Source organism: Tachysurus vachellii, chromosome 21 (assembly GCF_030014155.1).
Source record: "Tachysurus vachellii isolate PV-2020 chromosome 21, HZAU_Pvac_v1, whole genome shotgun sequence".
NCBI classification, from domain to species: domain Eukaryota; kingdom Metazoa; phylum Chordata; class Actinopteri; order Siluriformes; family Bagridae; genus Tachysurus; species Tachysurus vachellii.
In genome coordinates, this window is record NC_083480.1 from 11,848,756 (window position 1) to 11,866,101 (window position 17,346).

Sequence of the window (17,346 nt, forward strand, 5' to 3'; positions counted from 1 at the left end):
ACATTTAATTATCTTTAGGACAGAACATGCTGTTACAGTATCATTGTGTGTAATGTTCACTTTCAAAATCATTTTTTTCATAAAATCTGAATTTGAGAGTATTTGTAGAAGATGAAAAAAGTTTCCAATGATTCAGTCATTTTGAGGTTCCATAATGTACATTAAATGTCAAAGTGTTCATTGAACATTAAAATTCAAGTGTTGCCATGTTGAATTCTTTGGGAACAGTAACGCTAGTCTGCGGCTGGCAGTAAGACTCAGAACATAACAACAATTGCTTCTGAATGTTTGGTTTTTTTGATAATTTGGGTGAGGCATTTTTCATTGCCATGGTTATGTGCTGATTAAGTCAAATACAGAGCAACAATTCCCTGCAGACTTCACAAAAGTGATCACTGTTTAATAGCAGACAATTATCTTATCACAGCTGAAACAGTACAAGTTTTAATATATATATATATATATATATATATATATATATATATATATATATATATATATATATATATATGTGTGTGTGTGTGTGTGTGTGTGTGTGTGTGTGTGTGTGTGTGTGTGTGTGTGTTTATGTATGTATGTATGTATAACATTTTTTACTCATTTTTATTTCATCATAAATAATCAACAACATGACCAGGCAAAATGCCTCAAACACCGAACACCTTTGCTGTTTTTGAGTAAATCAGATATTAAAATCGGTGCTTTAAACCTTTTACACTAACACAATGCACTTAGTCAATGACGTGTTAGCATTTAACAGCCTAGCAGGATACAAAAGCATTAGCAACTAGGCTGTTAGCATTTAACAGCCTAGCAGAACACAAAACACTGATTTTGGTCATGGGTGTGTTAATGCCTTGGTTTTATACCCTGCTAGCATCCATCATCTGCTAATTGGTCCAATCACTGTTGTAACACCCTTTCACTGTTAACCACATTAGCATTTTTCCAGAAATAATTTGTAATAAAGCAGGAGTGGCCAATTTTTGTAATAACTCCACATTAGTGAGCACCTCAGCATGGTGCATCTGCTAAGAAAAGTATTATGAGTTCAGGAAGTGAGTCACAAGCATATGCCTGTTGGATTTCATCAATGCACACCAGGAAGAGGAACAGGATTACATCACATCGAGAGAAGAGAATAAGAGAGAACACACACACACACACACACACACACACACACACACACACACACACACACACACACACACACACACACACATATACATATATATATATATATATATATATATATATATATATATATATATATATATATATATATATATATATATTCTTCTGTATACATATTTGCCCTAGATGTTTAATTTCTGACTTTTGTATTATTGGGTCAGTGTCAAAAACATTTCAAATTTTTATTTCAACCAAAATTAATGTTTGTATGTTAAATCTTGTCGGATGTCAAAAAAAATTTGTATGTCAGTAAGGAAGATATAGTAACCCATAGGCCCATTCTGTGCCTGCTGCTCAGGTGTCATTCTATTTCATCCCAAAAGTGCAGTCCACAGTATTTTTGCAGTCTACTTTTGCAAACTGTGTCTTCATGGACCTCACGTTGTTCACAGGTGGTCTGTCATGCTATAACTTGTTTGGGATTCTCATTTCCAGTGAGAGAGATCTTAAATCTAAAGCATACAAAGGCATTCAACTACTGTGTACCTTTTGTTACAACTGTACTAGTTGCCTAACTGCATAAGTGTGCACACCATGAACAAATACTTTGTTGAATCTCTTTTTGATTTTCAGACATACCTTTTGGAATTCAGGAATTATTATACCTTTTAGAATTGATTGCTGCAGACCATAACACATTTTGCCACATGGTTTGGGGTGAAAAGTGTGAAAGGGCTTTTGTCTAGCCACCCTTCCTCAGAATGTTGTCACATGCAGAGAGTAATCAGTACTTGTCAGATATTCCTGCAGCTTCTTTAATGTTGCCGTAGGACTCTTGACAGCCTCCCTGGTAAGTTTTTGTCTTGTCCTTTTATAAATCCTGGAGGGACATCCTATTCTTAGGGATGTCAGTGTGGTGCTATATTTTCTCTGTTGGTTGATGATGGCCTTTACGATGTTGTATAGTACATCTCTTGATCGATACAATCAACAAGTGAGATACCATGCATGCTTTTTCAAGAACATATCTTCAGCAATTCAGAGGAAACCAAGATGTCAAGAAAATGCTTCAGAAACAGCTGATCTTTATTTGGGGTTAATCAGAATCATTTCACTGATGACAGCTTTATACTAATTACTTTGGCACATAAGACTAAATGTGATTGATTATTTCTTAACACAGCCACATCCGAAATTATAAAAGGGTATACAAACTTGTGCAACTAAGTTATTGTTACTTTTTTATTTTTCATATTTTTTCTTAAAGTGTTTCTAGTTGTTTTTCACTCAGTTTTTATATGCTATAATTTCACACAGAGAATGGAAATGTTCTGACACATGTTTAATGTTTAATGTTTTAAAAAACCTGTTAATACATTAATACTGCGTACCAAGCCTGTATTTAATGAATTACATTGTTTTCCCAAAGGATATTGTAAAAAGTCTGTTTCCAATAAAATGCCCGAGAATGATAACCAGGCTGTAACTTCAGCAAGGGCACAAGGGATTCTTAAAGAAACCTAATTTTATAGCACGGAGACAGTAAAGAGTAACATTCGGACTTCCAAGGAACATCAATCAATAAAAAGTCATTGACCAACACTTTTAGATTTGAAATTCTGGGTTGATTTTTTTATTTAAACTTTTGTCATTGACTTAAGTAGTGTTTCCCACATTACCCACAATCAGTCCAACTACCTGCTAATAAGATAAGATAAGATATACCTCTATTTGTCAGACAATAGGGAAATTTCTCTGTTACAGCAGCAAGGAGAAAGAAATGCAAATATATATATAAAAAAACAAAAAAACACAATATACCGTATATACATAACACAATGTATAAATACAAAGAAGAAAAAAGAGACCACGAGTCAGTAGTTATGCTAACAGACATTGCACACAGGTAATATTGCACGTTTTTCAAAATTTCTGTTATTGCACGTGTTGTTTAAATACATTGTTATTGTTATTATTGCAGTTAAACAGTAATAAAAGTGGTGGTGAGATGTAATTGTTAGTTTATTAGTAGGGATGAGCGAGTGCAGCATTATCTGTATCTGTATCTGTTAACCATATGAATTATCTGTATCTGTATCTGTACTCGGAGTGGGTGGGGCCTAACCCGGAAATAGGCGGGGATTGTCTTGAAATGGGCGGGGCTTTAAGCGGTATGTTATTTTAAGCATGCAATTGATATGGGTTGATCAGAAATTGTTAAATTTTTGCTCATTAGAAAAATATTTACAGGACAGCATCAGGATTGAGCTTCAGATCAATGGTTTTGATCACGATAGCAAACGAACTATATTACAGAACAAGTTTTGCAACAATGAAAACAAAACAATGCAGTGCAATTATGAAGTAAAATGTAATGAACAACATAACTTTCTTTTTTAACTTTTAATTTTTTATGATCGGTGTGATTTTTTTAAATTTTTTTGGTTCTTTTTTATTTTTTATTTCCACACCAGGTGTGTGTGTGTGTGTGTGTAGCTTAATAATTAGTTTGTAATATTTATAACACTAGCTTACTACCTTTATGTTTTTATGAAATACAGCAAAAACGTGTCAGACACTCAGTGTCTGGTTACTGGTTAGAGACAGCTGAAGGTTTAAAAAAGAAAAAAAATCTCCGACAGGCAGAGACGCAATGCGAGTCGCATTCTACCAAGCAAGCACCACGTCTGAACGAACCCACGTTTACCAGAACTCTACTGGTTAGTAAGTACGTATTATTAACGTTACAACCTGAAGTAAAAAGCTGAAGAAACCCTAAACGTTAACGGAAAAGACCCGCGAACCCAAGTGACTGAGGGAGAGACAGAGAGCTATTCTGTGTGTGACTGTGAGTGAGCAGAGCGAGACACAGCAACACAATACATCTGTATGTGTGTAGGGGAGGGGCGCTGTGACTAGCCTATCACTGTAGGGGAGGGGCGCTGTGACTAGCCTATCACAGAACGCTGACACAATCAGATACCCAATGATGATTTTCATTCAATCCGAGCACAGATATTGACTCGTATTACTCATATAATACTCGTACTCGGCAGAAGTGCTTTATCCGTACCGGATACTCGTTTCAGCCAAGTATCCGGCTCATCTCTATTTATTAGTAACTAAAGAAAACAATGCAACAGTGCTTTAGTCCTTCAGTCTGTCCATCTCTCTCTCACAATCACTGCTGTTGTCACTGCACTTGTTATCTCATAGACCATTAACTTGCCATATTGTTGCTGTAACTTGGCTCAACTGTGCAATATAGCTGCATCATATTCTCAAACAGTTAAACGTGCACTGTCTTCACCAATAAATAGTGGTGAATGAGAAAAGAAGCTCTTGCTCTTTTGTTTTTAGGACCTAACAGCAAAACCTGTTTATCTTCCCTCATGTATGAGATTACCTTTAGTTAAATGAGAAAATATTTCTCCTATTTGAACATATATAATGAATAATAAACATACAATACTATCCAACAGATCAGCACCAAAATCACTTAGCACTTCACATATATTTCAATATAAACATATTTGATGTGTTTCTATTGACTGTTGTTATTTCCCTATAACTCACTATCTGAATAAAATACACTATCTAGCCAATTTTCTTATTGGTGATAATATAGAAACATCTGTGAAACTGAGCATGTTAATATCTTGTTGCTATATTGTTACATTTCTTTGCCATCATTGTCCTAAGGGGATGCAAACTTTTTGCGTTATTACTTTCCAGCTCACAGGGTAACAGTTGCTGAGGTCCCATTTTCCCCTCAGGGTGCCAGTCTGCTGTCTGCCATTTTTTGACTGTCCCATTGCTCTACTGGGGTAAAACATAAACATATCCATCATCAACTCGCAGCCTAGATGTGATTCCTATGGCTTCCTACAGAGTGTATGACTTCATAAAAGGTCATGACTCTGACACTGAGAGATGGGCAATTATAAATTTTTCATACTGTATGTAAAAATCTTCTCCGAAAGTATTGGAATGACAACGTATTGGGACGACCAATTCTATTGTTTTTTGCTGTACAATAAAAATAGTTTGGTTTAGCTTTTATTTGGTGATACTGTTAGAACTACATTGTACATACAGTCTTAAAATAAATGAGTATATATAACACTTAATATTTGCATACATATTTGCAGACTTTTTTTGCACTAACTGCATTAAGCAAATGACCCACTGACATTTGCAGTCTGGTTCATCACTTGATGAAGTCTTTCTTGTTCTGGCAGAGTGTTTACAGTCATTGCCTGCCTGCATACTGAAGGTCCTCCTAATTAGATTTGATGCACTTGTCTTTAAACTGACAGAAAGAATGTTTCTGTAGACTTCTGAATTAATTCTGCTGGTACCACCATGAGTTAACAAATAACAAAAGCACTCTTCATGTATGTATCCCAAGCCAAGGGCAACAATCAATCTAACTGTACACTTGGGCAACAAGAAACACCTGTTTCTATGTTCCTGTATATCACATATATAATAGGTTGAATAAAAAGTCTAGATGTAAATATCAACAAATAAAGTCCTGAAAGTTTGTTTGATTCATCTTTTCATCTCAAACCGAAATGTCTTCAGTACATTGTACAAACAAAAGAATTGGCCTTGTTGTTCCAAGACTTTTGGAGGGAACTATGTATTTAACAAAGGATTACGTCATTGCATCTTCTCTCTTTGGAATGAATGATAGTCAGAGAGAAAATGTGTTATGAATTCAGCATGAAATGCTTTTGCTTGTTTGCCCTTTAAATTGTCTATCCTACCAATTAACACTAACTAATCTGCCTAAATTTCCATTTTCATTGCTATGTTCTAGCTAACATAAGCTAAAGTCTTAATCTGCACTAATTTTGAGGAGCTACAATTAGCTAACTATGATTTGTGACAAAAAGCTTTTTAGCATTCATAAATATACATTGCTCTTTCTCTAGCCAAGTAGCTAAAATAAGATAACACGATTTCAAAGTCATATAAGAAAGACATTAATAATCTTCATGACTAACATTAGTCTACTATAAGTTATGTTTATAATCTAAAATAATGCTTGCCACATACACAAGGAACTAAAGTGACAAGATTTGCTACATCATGTCTAAACAAAATTCATAAATGTTCATCCTCTTAACTGCTAACATTAGCCAAGCCAAGCTAAGCTGACAGGAAATTTGAGAGGAAATCTCTTTAGTTATCTGTTTGTTTAATTTTTCCTGGTGTAAATTCACCTGATTAGTATTTAGCCGTTAGCTCTCAATGTACCAGCTTGCAATTAGGACATAATTAGCATTCCACCTCTATGCTGATCTTATTAGTGAAGCAGTTGATCAAGTTTATTGGCAATTAGCTTGCAAAGCTATCTGCCAGTCAATAGCACAAAAATTGCCATGTTTTACTTAGATGTGGCAAACAGCAGAAAATCTTAGGTCAAATTAGTAAATAGTTTTATACCTGAATTTTCTAATATGCCATGTTTCTATAAGCACAAGCAAATTATGCAAATTGATGGATGATGGCAGTCTCCTACAAAAGCTTAATTTGCTCTTTTGGGTAAGTCAAGCCAAGATGTCAGAACACAATGCATGTGCAGCAGTTAATTTTCAATTTATCAGTAACGCCGCTTCATTTTATCATTAAATTCATCCATGCAGAGCTGAATAGTTAAGCTCTGAAACAGGGTGAGCTGTTCTGACTCACCACTATTTCAACAATTTATCAGTAAAGAGCAGTCCAATTGATTTTTTAAGTCCAGTGCTGTGTGACTCACCCTGTGACAACATGCCGGATGTGTTTTTTTTCTATGTGTGTTCAGCTCCATTTCTTGTATTATTTCATGATCTCCATACAATTCTGACATATGTTTCAAAGAAACATTAAGCATATTTCATGATGGACCTCTGTGTTTGAATCAGCTTGTTTATTTCTGCTGAGATCATGATCCAATCCACAAGTGGTACAGTCATAGCATCTAATCTTAGCTGCTGAATCTGGCTCAGCTTATTATTCCTTACCATTTTTAATTTTCCACATAAAAGGGCTGGCACATTCAGATGACTTTCTATGTGTATATTATGTACTGGGTGCAAGAGGTACAAAGGTCATAGACAACAGATCTCTCACTACCGCAGACACTTACTGAACCAGAAATTTGGTGCCAGGAACCTACTGTACAGCGCTGACTCACATAGCCACCACACCACAGGTCTGACACACCAACCTTGGCTCGAACCATGACTGTGTAACAAAAAAAAAATGAAAAAAGATGTTCCTCTTACCTTAAGCACAATTGAGGTAAAAGTCACGTTTTCCACAGAGTAAAATGAAGGTACAGTATGAGTGAGTACAGTATCTGCCCAGATTGTGGCCCAGATTCACTATGGTCAGATTTAAAAATCATTTATATACCTACTGTTGAAGTTTTTAATTAATTAATTTTAAATTCATTAATTTTCTATAACATGACTTAAAGTAGTGCAGTTTGCTACTTTACCTAAAGCTGTGCACTTTGCCACTACATAATCGAAACCTAACCAAAAACACACAAAAACATGCACTTAGTAAACAAACAAAAAGTATAATTATTTTTATGATGAAGAATTCTATAGGATATAGAATTTATACATGTTTAAAGATATTTTCTAAAAGATTTTTGGAAGGAGTCTCAAGTGTCAGCGCTTTGTAACAAGGCTTTCCACCAAATGAAAAATTGCAAATGCTTCAACATGACAAGATATGTTTTTGTATTATGAATATAATGAAAGAAAAAAAAAACAGAGCCTGATAAGGGCGCAAAGCTGCTATAACATCAGTAATAAGGTGAAAAAAACAATTTTGTAGACGCTAGACAACGTTAAATGTAACTAAAAACTAATAAAAAGTATGATGTGTTCTTTACAAAGATGTAATCACTGCTTTGGTATAAGTGGAATAAAATACTTAAGGACATGCTGTTATTGTAAAATAATCAGTCGCATTGATGGACCTCTATGTACTGTAAAAGAATGTTATGTATTGAAACAACTTAAACAAGAGTAATTTAAAATCTGTCCAAAGAGACGGAAAGCTTAGCTTAAATATAGAGGTATTTTTCGTTCTTTGTTTTGTTTTATGTCTTTATATACAAACGTTTGAGCTGGAGACCATTTAGAAATCGTTTTGAAAGTTTGCAACATGATGCAATATAAATGCAAAGCACATAATCCAATAAAGGCTGAAAAAAAATCAAATAAACTGGCTCACATTGAACATTTCTCACCCACTGCAGCACTATTGTGAAGCGGTATTTTTTCCACCCGCTGGCATACACAGCTGATTACTTCCCGACCGTCTGTAACTCCATCCTCCATAAAAGGAGCACTCAAACTCCAGCTATTTTAGCATTTGTACCATCTTGTCCTGTTTCAGTCACATTTCTGAAGAGAAGCAAGCAAATGTGCTGAAATCAGAACTAAATTATTGACAAAAAATTCGGTCGATAAAGAGGACAGCAATGAAAAGGAGAGGCAGCAAAGTGATTCAGGACCACAATAATATGGGAATAATTTCATTTCCAATAATGTGCCAATTTTGTGCCAATAATGTGTTTTGTATTATGAGATACAAGATGATGTTTAATATTAGTTCAAATAAGCCATTAAATTAAGCATATATACAGAACATGGCAGCTCACTTTAATAATTTTGTTCAATAACAAATATTTTGTGATCTTTATATAAAATATGCCTGGACTTACGCCCAACTATATGAACTGCACAATTATGAACTGTATCAAAACCAAAAACACACTCAAACACTCATCACTGACACTCGTCTACACCACCACCCATATTAAACTGTTTACATGCTGTCTTGCACATTCACTCACTTGCGATTTTGCACACCACATTTCATTATTTCATCCAAATGATGCTATTACACAAGAGTATATATGTTTAATAGAACCCTCTATATTCATAATCCTATATTTTTGCACTTTACTGTATGTGGCTAGAACTGACTTACTCTTTAGAACAATATTACTGCATTTTATGCCTGGAAGGAATAAGATTTGTTTTTATCTATACTACCTCCTAATGTTTAGCTTTACACTAAATAACCCCTAAAAAAAGGTCAAATGCTTATTAGAGGAAAAAAAAACCTACCCATTGCGTTCCTACGCTGTGTAAACTATCCAACCCAGAGGCTTGGGAAACTGCACGCAGCACTAGTGAGAGGAAAATATTTGAGAAAGTATGTTATACGAAACATTACAGAGCCCCACTATCCCATTTCCTGTCTGGACGAGGACAGTTCTAAAAATACACATTCTCTTTCATCAGAATACAAATTGCCTTCTCAGCAAGAATTTCCCCTTTAACCGTTATTGTACGGTACATAAGACAGCCTCTGTGATCACATGTTACACACGTCACAGTGACTTTGATCCAATTCTACTGTGTACAATACAATGCCCTTATTTTCTCCATAACTATTTTTGTTCTTTATTGTTCTGTTTATTTTTTTTTAACCTAAAATGGCTCCCAGTCTACTAACAAGTGAGAATAAAGTCACACACAATACAACTTACTACAACAACTATATATATAAGTAGCTCGTCTGTAATTGCTGCAAACTAAACTCTTCTAGTATCTAAGATGAGGGCTCAGTCAGTAGCAAAATTATTTAGACAGTGCCAACAAAGACGATTAATCTGAACTTTTTTCTGCAAATATCATGATTTTTAGATTTGTTTTGATGGGCAAAAAAGGTTATCAAAACAAATCTAAAAATCATGATATTTGCAGAAAAAAGTTCAGATTAATTGTCTTTGTTGGCACTGTCTCTTTAACAAAAGAAGACACAATCACTGATATAGTGATAAGGTTTCTGTAGGAAAAAGTTTATAGAACATATTTGGAGGAGTCTCCATTACTAACTTGTTGCTCCATTGCCTTTTTAACACAATAAATAAAATCAGTCTAATCCTAGTAGTATAAAACATTGCGGTTGATTATTTCCCTACAAAAGCATCATTTTTTAAATATGTATTACTTTGTGTTTCTCTTTTTATTTGTGAGCAATTTTTGACATGAGAAGTATAGAAAAGAACTTGTATGCTACAAGTTACTCTACATTAAAGCTATCATTTAGGGAAAAGCTGTCATGGATAGCTGGACAGTTCGCACTGCTGGACAGTGTTTTGTTTACGTTATTCTTATGTTCCCACGTGTTTCTGCTTTTTTTGGGCTTGCACGTGTTTGTCCCACATAATTATAATTAATTTCTAATTACCTTCTAATTACCTTTCCCTTATCTTGTTTGTCTTTTACTGTGTCCTTGTCTCTTGTTGCCTGGTTTTGCCCTCTGTTTTATGTTTTTGGGTTTTGGGTTTTGTTTCTCTGTATCCTGTTTTGTATTTTTGATACATAGTTTTTCCCTCTAGTGTTCTCCTGTGTTTGTCTAATAGAAATTTAACTAGTCATTCCTAAGGGGTCACAAAGTGGCTCCACATCCAAAATAAGAAAAGCAGAAAGCGAACAAGACTAACATAAGGAATGGGTGATAGGACAAAAATGTCATTTCCTTTTTAAACAAAATATGTATTCATCCATTCAGTAATTGATGTAATCTGCTCAGAGTCATAGTGAATCCATCTATCCTGGTTACAGAGTAGGACTTAATACCCCATGTTTTTTTGGAGGTAGATGGAAACTAAAGAGAGAAGCCATACGGACATGGGGACAACGTGTAAAAACTCCACGCAGACAGTAACTCAAGGTAAGGAACAATCAGGGGAACGTAGAGCAAGGAAGAAGCATTAACCATTGTGCCACCGTGTCATAGTCCGCTGTTTCCTTGTTTTTGCTAAATAAACCAAAATTGCTAAAGGCCAAAACTGATTTGAGAATCCTTTGCATTGTTCATTTATGCTGTTTCCATTTGGAAAATGGCTCAACACGTCGATAAATTGATTCTCATCCTCTGCATTTGTAAAACTGACTAATCTCTCTGTATATCGTCTGAACCTTTTGCATAACTGAAAGCAGAATTTGTTTTTCTAATCTTTCCTAGCTCGTCACTACCCAAGTTTTACTTCCTGAGAGGCAAACCATCACTGAAATCAGCTTCCTGTGGTCAAGCATGAGAGGTGCTCTTAATCCCTCATGTGTCTGTGAAATGCTCTTCAAACAACCTGAAAACAGGGAAACTGACTTGAATCCACTGTAGAACAACAAATGCCTGAACAGCATCGTGTGACAGATATGCTGCTAGCTAAAACAGTACATCCTGCTTAGCATGTATTAAACCTGACATCACAGGTTTGGATACAAGGCAGACATCTCCTCACATACAACATATCCCTAGGAGTCTTTAGAAGACTGCAGACTAAACAGTATACAATCTCAGATTTCAAAACAAAAAAAAATCAGTCCTGATTTTTCCATAACAACACAAAACAACATTCCATTATTGAGTCTGCATATTTTTTCTCATTGAAACATATAGAGATCATGAAGAGAATTAACCACAGGCACTGAGAATAATTGCCTCCCTGACAGCACTCTCTAATGGACGGCTGAGATGAGTGTTATGGAGTCTTGGGAGAGGGCAATGAGAGGCACTCGGATGGTGGTAAAGCCCACATCCACCCAAGAACACAACATACTCACATGATACCATAATATAAAATACATCAGATACATCATGATTTGAAAACATGGAACAGTAACAGAGGAACAGCTTCACATCAAATTATTTGTTGATGCATTTTCCATAGTTCTTCTAACTTAGCCTTGACTAAATAAACACAGTGATAAGCAATCAGACTGTCAGCTTATCTAAGTTCAGGTTATCTAGTGTAATAATATCCAGGAGTTCATCAACCTGATTAAAGTCTTAATACAAGGCTGGTGATCACAAGGGGAATTAGTAAGAACACCTCTGAGCCCAATGAGACTCCTGAATGGAGTCTGAGCAAAAGCCTCAAAGGGAGAGTCATACCTCAAGGAACAAATGAATCTACTGCACAGATCCCTTAATGTAAAATGATGCCGTTAACAAACTCCATGCCAACACTGCAACCCCGAAATACTATCATTTTCAATTTGATTCACCCGAGTAACTTTCAAAGGAAAACAAGCAGATCAGATGCACAAAGTTCAATTTAATAGGAACACCTGCTAATTTATGCCGTTTTTCCACGATAATTTCTAGAGACTGATGTGTGAAAATACCAGATCAGCAGTTTCTGAAATACTCCAGTTGGCCCATCTGGTACCCATATCCATGCCATGGTTAAAATAACTTAACTTAAAGTTATTTTATAACTTAATAACTGAAAATTTCTCCCCGTTCTGATGTTTGATGTGAAAATAAACCGAATGTCTTTTTCTTCTGGTTTCACCATCTACAGCCTCAGAAGCACTTTGCTTGCACAGCTAATAAATAACCTGTGTTCAAAGTGCTGTTTCTCAGTTTAATACACTTAATTATTCTACACAAGTATTGTTTAATAAATGTTAATTCCTGTATTCTTCTCATATACTCACCAGTCACCTTTTAATTTGCACGAGAATACAGTTATAAAAGCTAATCTTGTGGTAGCTTTGAAATGCATAACATCGTTCAAATTCAGATAAAGAGCTTCAGGTATTTTATATAATATGATCTCTGTGACATGGTTGTAGGTGCCAGACAGGATTATTAACTAGTTTATTGGTAATGGTGTGGAAAACAAAAACCCTCTAACGAGCAACAGCTCTGTGGGTAGAAATTCACTGTTGACATGAGAAGTCAGAGGAAAATAGCTAGACTTATTTGAGCTGACAGGAAGGCTTCAGTAACAATACAATACAGTTAAGTATAATAAGTACTCTTTACAACTGTAGTAATCTGAAAAGCATCTCAGCTCTGCCAAGAAAAGGAACCTAAAGCTACAATGTACACTGGCTCACTTTAAGGAGACAAAAAAAGGTTGGAAGAAACACACCCAACCTGCATGGTGCTAACATTTCAGCCCCTTAATACTAATAAAGCATCTATGTGTTTCTGATTTAAAAATAATAATAATAATAATAAAAAAAAAATAATAATAATAATAATAATAATAATAATAATAATAATAATAATAATAATAAATAAATAAATAAATCAATTTGGTATATTTCTCAAAAAGCTTGGGACAACTAAAAAGCTCAGAAAACTATTTCATATAATGTATGCAGTTTTTGTTATAATTATGTTGATCATTTATTTATTTACTGCTCAATATAGTAATTATTATGGTACAGGGAAACATTTAATTTCACTGTATTTAAAGGCATCTGTGCTTACTAAATGTCTAGAGAGCACACAGAGCATACAGTACATACAGTACAAACACTAGGTTTAGATTTCACTCTGCTTTCTGTGTGAAGAAAATACATCCAATTTCTACAGAATTATGTTGACAGTAATAGCTTTGTGATTACAATATTCATTGACAGTTACTTAAAATAACTATATAACATTTCTAAACAATGATCACCAATTCCACACAGTTACTGTGTTCTGGTTTGTGTTTTACAATTTTTATGAAAAGTTAAAAAGAATAGATTAAGGAAAAAGTTATCGCTGTTATAAATTCATATGAAATCAGACAAAATCCAACCATGCTACCTTCGCTTATTTACCCTATAACATAATCCTGCAATCCATGATGATTATGTCAGAGGCAGGAAAGAGGCTGATTGCTTAAAGGATGAATGCATTAAACAGTAACAGGGTGGAGGTCTGCATCATTATGCCTCGAATTATGCTGTGATGTTATTTTCCATAGATACTCCAAACTAGATTTGCCTGAAGAAACACAGTCAATCAACCAGGTTTATTTTGCATCAGGGCATCGGGCTGTCTAATTTTCTAGCAGAGATATATGGTGCATCGTGTTAGGAATTACAACATTTTAACATTAACAAAATTAAAGGTTTGCATTACAGAAGCATTTATTATTCATAACTTTTGTATAAAATTGAACAAATTCTTGTCATACTGCACTGATCTGCAAATTTTTACATTCGATTCATGTTTTGGTTCAACTCTTTCAGAAATCAGACATGTTCTGCATTAAGGATGATATAAAAGTATTCTAGTCATAATTTCAGTTTAGAAAATAGTGTAATGATCCAATAGAGATGTTGATGATCAAAGTTGTTAAATATATAATAATAAGTGCAATTTAGCAATTTCATTCACACTGATGACTGACCTCATGTAGGCCGGACTGACCACGCTGGAGGCTGGAGGCTGGAATCAACATATATGTACTTTATGTACTTTAGTCCAGTGGTTTTTGGGACTTTTTGAACCTAGGGCCTACTTTAACTGTAATTTTTATTTTTTTTTCGAATCACTATAGATTTATTTCATGAACATGAGAATCATGAACATATACAGTAAAATTTTCTTGATTTATAAAAGTCATGGAGCTTTCTGACATAACAGACTAGGTCCAACATATCTGATATTATTTACAGGCTACTTGTTTGTAAGTATTTCTGGTTTAAAGTAAGTACATACAAACAAAGTGAGCAATCCAACATGTTAATAAAAGACATTAAAAAACAAAACAAAACAAAAAAAAACAGACCATACTGCTATGCTTCTCTAACCCCACTTTGATAACCACTTCTGCAGTCAACAGCATACAGTCATATTGCACACAAGTTTGCTGAGTTTGCTAGGGATATTTACACACATTAATATTTGATTGCTGACTTAAAAATTTTGAAGCTATTTTTTTTTAAATCTTTTTTTTATTTCTGTGTTATTTGTTCTAAACTTGTACATACATTAATGTCTTTTTATGTTAAAAAAAGCATGGTATTTCAGTACTGCTAACATTTCAGAGGTCACATCAACCCCACATGTGAATAATCACATATTTCACGTTTTGACATGTAATGCCTGTTATGCTTTATTTTCATGTGACTTATTTAGATGATTAATTAATTTTTACTTCTGATAACATATTATTCATATAATGGCATCTGTCTTAGCTGAAATTCTCAGGTTTCTTCCCAGTTCACTGATACACACCTGTATGCAGCTAGGTGCGAATGAGTATCTGAATGCTTGTGAGTGTGATATATATATATATATATATATATATATATATATATATATATATCCAGGGTGTATTCCTGCCTCACATCTAGTGTTCACAGTACAGATTCTAGATCCACCACAAAACCCTCACCAGTATAAGTGAAGATGAATGAATAAATGACAGAATGTATGAAAGGATGAATTACTGTGCATTCCATAGTGAAATTAAAACACTGTTCAAGTGTGCTCAGGTATGATCAAGAGTAATGTATGTCATTATTTCGCCAGACAATGTTTCATTCACAAACTAGTGATCAGTGGGATCAAGTGAGCTCAACATGAAGCAACCTCCCACCCTCTGGAGTCTCCTAATCTTCTTATCTGGGACTACAATGAGGGTCAGACTGGTGCAACATGAATGGGATGTTTTTATTCATTTATTTATTAATTTTTTCATTGTTACCCAGATTGCTCAATAGGACAAAAAAAAACAAACACTTATCCAGCTCGTTCTCCAGCTTGTGGAGACTCTACAAGGTGTTACTTATTTAAAACAACCCAGAAAAGCAGAGCACCGTCCAACACAACATAACCAGAGCGCGCGGCGTCCTCCGTCGTTAACAATTTAACACTGATATCAATACTGCAGATGAAGAGAAAGCCTCAGTGGCTCATTTACTTACCGCGTCCGAAAACGACTGGATTCCTCCTCGGCGTGTTGATACGTGTTAAGCTGGGACGTGGTGTTGTTTTGTTGTGGTGTCCTTACGCAGTGGCTCAGTGCCGCCCTGATCCTCGCACCATGTTACCACCGGGACCAGCCGATTGTACCGGAGAGAAGACAGTAGAGAGGAGAGATGGGGAAGAGAAGAGAGCAGAGAAGAGAGGAGGAGAGGAGAGAAGAGAGAGGAGAAGGCGCTCGGCTGAACACATGCGACTGGACGAGCGCATTTAAGCCTGGGGTGGGGGGTGGGGGGTGTTGCAGGGGGCAGGACTACACAAGCCCTTTTCATAGGATGTCCAGCTTCCTATAACTGTAACATTCCAGTCTAGGGTTATAGACACGAGAAAGCAAAAGAGGACAAGATCAAAGTAAGGGCTGGTACGGTTTAATTGAGGTACATTTGCAATATATCAGATTTGAATCTTAAAATACACTGATCCCATAATGACATTAATGACTTGGCTATGTATTTACTACATTATGCAAATCAATGTAAAGAATGTTGTTTAATTTACATACTATAATAGAACAACGATGCATTAATATCCACGTGATTTAAACACAATCCTGTTTTTTATGAAATATAATAGGGTATATTAAGACATAGATTAGAGTATATATATATATATATATTTAGTCTAATCTATTATTCTGAAAACATCAACATGTACACTGATTACATTTCAATGGAAAATGTTTAGATTATATTTTTAAAAGGATTACCTTGGAGGATTACTTTGGGGCAAAGTTTCTAAGGTTTCAGTCTTTACTTTTCTTTACCTTTTTATCCACCGTTATTTTATATAATTCATTCAATATTAACAACAATAACAGGGGTTAAATATTTTCAATATTCGTAACCAATACTTTCTAAACTTCAATATAATCAGTAACAATGACACCGAAACCACCACAGCAAGAAACAGTAAGGTTTATTTTGTAACAGATTTCCTGTAGCAGCTGTAAAACAAAGGATTTCATAGAAATTCCAACATTAGTCTCAAAATTAAAACTGTATACTTAGTAGGCCTAAATAGGCCCTGCTTCATAAGATCCTTCATGAAAACATCATTTGATGCATGTAAAAACCTATCAATGCATCATTTAACCACATGCGTGGGGAGTTTAATGCATCCAATCATGCATCCATTACATCCCTTCACTTTTTCATTCTCCACGTATTGTATTTTAAGAGCATTCAAATTATCCTAAACCATGTATATAGAAAATGGTTAAATTCTAAAAAAAATAAAAATAAAAAACTGCACATGATTGGAACTAGTTAAGTTTTGACTAAATAAAATAAATGCTGCTATTGTCCTGATGATCCTGATTCAATATATATATCTATTCTATATATATATATATATATATATATATATATATATATATATATATATATATATATATATATATATATA

The 17,346-nt window shown here is 34.6% G+C and overlaps 1 protein-coding gene across 4 annotated transcripts in view; it reads right to left on the minus strand.

The window, feature by feature from the left end:
* The window catches only part of hpca (hippocalcin), a 34,024-nt gene extending 17,891 nt beyond the window's left edge, over window positions 1-16,133 (minus strand). For 2 of the 4 annotated variants that reach the window (XM_060857149.1, XM_060857151.1), the window contains exon 1: window positions 15,885-16,133. The gene's annotated coding sequence lies outside the window, so the exon portion shown is untranslated. Of the gene's footprint in view, window positions 1-7,412; window positions 7,512-7,627; window positions 7,664-8,376; window positions 8,550-9,278; window positions 9,420-15,884 lie in introns of those variants that run through there. The other 2 variants (XM_060857150.1, XM_060857152.1) reach the window with 2 other exon arrangements.
* Between the last annotated feature and the right edge of the window lie 1,213 nt (window positions 16,134-17,346).